Source organism: Cherax quadricarinatus, chromosome 39 (assembly GCF_038502225.1).
Source record: "Cherax quadricarinatus isolate ZL_2023a chromosome 39, ASM3850222v1, whole genome shotgun sequence".
NCBI classification, from domain to species: Eukaryota; Metazoa; Arthropoda; class Malacostraca; order Decapoda; family Parastacidae; genus Cherax; species Cherax quadricarinatus.
Window position 1 is genome coordinate 19275573 of NC_091330.1, and position 2500 is coordinate 19278072.

The window sequence follows — 2500 nt, forward strand, 5'->3', positions numbered from 1 at the left end:
ACCTCGTCTATTCCGCGCAGTATTTTATGTCGTTATCATGTCTCCCCTGACCCTCCTGTCCTCCAGTGTCGTCAGGCCGATTTCCCTCAACCTTTCTTCGTAGGACAATCCCCGTAGCTCTGGGACTAGTCTTGTTGCAAACCTTTGCACTTTCTCTAATTTCTTGACGTGCTTGACTAGGTGTGGATTCCAAACTGGTGCTGCATACTCCAGTATGGGTCTGACGTAAATGGTATAGAGAGTCTTGAACGAATCCTTACTGAGGTATCGGAACGCTATCCGTAGGTTTGCCAGGCGCTCGTATGCTGCAGCACTTATCTGATTGATGTGCGCCTCAGGAGATATGCTCGGTGTTATACTCACCCCCAGATCTTTTTCGTTGACTGAGGTTTGCAGACTTTGGCCATCTAAACTATATTGTGTCTGCGGTCTTCTTTGCCCTTCCCCAATCTTCATGACTTTGCATTTGGCAGGGTTAAACTCAAGGAGCCAGTTGCTGGACCAGGCTTGTAGCCTGTCCAGGTCTCTTTGTAGTCCTGCCTGATCCTCATCCTATTTGATTCTTCTCATTAACTTCACATCATCCGCAAACAAGGACACTTCTGAGTCTATCCCTTCCGTTATGTCATTCACATATACCAAGAACAGCACAGGTCCTAGGACTGACCCCTGTGGAACCCCGCTTGTCACAGGCGCCCACTCTGACACCTCGTCACGTACCATGACTCGTTGTTGCCTCCCTGTCAGATATTCTCTGATCCATTGCAGTGCCTTTCCTGTTATGTGTGCCTGATCCTCTAGCTTTTGCAGTAACCTCTTGTGAGGAACTGTGTCGAAGGCCTTCTTGCAGTCCAAAAAAAATGCAGTCGATCCACCCCTCTCTCTCTTGTCTTACTTCTGTCACCTTGTCATAAAACTCTAGTAGGTTTGTGACACAGGATTTTCCCTCTCTGAAACCATGCTGGTTGTCAATTATACACTTGGTGGCCCGGTGGCCTGGTGGCTAAAGCTCCCGCTTCACACACGGAGGGCCCGGGTTCGATTCCCGGCGGGTGGAAACATTCGACACGTTTCCTTACACCTGTTGTCCTGTTCACCTAGCAGCAAATAGGTACCTGGGTGTTAGTCGACTGGTGTGGGTCGCATCCTGGGGGACAAGATTAAGGACCCCAATGGAAATAAGTTAGACAGTCCTCGATGACGCACTGACTTTCTTGGGTTATCCTGGGTGGCTAACCCTCCGGGGTTAAAAATCCGAACGAAATCTTATCTTATCTTATCTTGTTTCTTTCCAGGTGCTCCACCACTCTCCTGATGATGATCTTCTCCATGACCTTGCATACTATACACGTTAGTGATACAGGTCTGTAGTTTAGTGCCTCATGTATGTCTCCCTTTTTAAAAATTGGGACTACATTTGCCATCTTCCATACCTCGGGGAGTTGCCCAGTTTCAAATGATGTGTTGAAGATCTTTGTTAATGGTACACACAATATCTCTGCTCCCTCTTTAAGGACCCATGGAGAGATGTTGTCTGGTCCCACCTCCTTTGAGGTGTCAAGTTCGCATAGCAGCTTCTTCACCTCCTCCTTGGTTATATGTACCTCATCCAGCACTTGCTGGTGCACCCCCCTGCTCTGATTTCCTGGAGTTCTACTGGTTTCCACTGTAAATACTTCTTTAAATCTCGTGTTGAGCTCCTGACATACCTCCCGGTCGTTTCTTGTGAATTCCCCATCACCCTTCCTCAGTCTGATTACCTGGTTCTTGACTGCTGTTTTCCTCCTGATGTGGCTGTACAACAGCTTCGGGTCAGTCTTGACTTTCGATGCTATGTCATTTTCGTATTGCCGCTGAGCCTCCCTTCTTATCTGTGCATATTCGTTTCTGGCTCTTCGACTAATCTCTTTATTTTCCTGGGTTCTCTGTCTTCTGTACCTTTTCCATTCTCTAGTACACCTAGTTTTTGCCTCCCTACACCTTTGGGTGAACCAAGGACTCGTTCTGTTCTTCCCATTATTTCTGTTTCCCTTGGGAACAAACCTCTCCTCTGCCTCCTTGCATTTTGTTGCCACATAGTCCATCATTTCTTGTACTGGTTTTCCTGTCAGTTCCCTCTCCCACTGAATGTCTTGAAAGAAGTTCCTCAAGCCTGAGTAGTTCCCCCTTTTGTAGTTTGGTTTTTCCCACCCTATTCCTGCTGCTCTCTCCACTTGGAGCTCAACTATGTAGTCGAAGCACAGAACCACATGATCACTAGCTCCCAAGGGGCCTTTCATACATAATATCCTCGATGTCAGAACTACTCAAGGTGAATACAAGGTCCAGTCTTGCTGGTTCATCCTCTCCTCTCACTCTGGTAGTGTCTCTAACATGTTGATGCATGAGGTTTTCCAGTACCACATCCATCATCTTGGCTCTCCATGTTTTGGGACCCCCATGGGGCTCCAGGTTTTCCCAGTCAATCTCCTTGATTGAAATCACCCATAACTAGTAATTT

The 2500-nt window shown here is 47.3% G+C and overlaps 1 protein-coding gene across 5 annotated transcripts in view; it reads right to left on the reverse strand.

Annotated features, from left to right (window-relative positions):
- The window catches only part of LOC128696384 (transient receptor potential channel pyrexia), a 235169-nt gene that overhangs the window by 127866 nt on the left and 104803 nt on the right, over positions 1 to 2500 (reverse strand). The gene's annotated exons all lie outside the window — the stretch shown is intronic.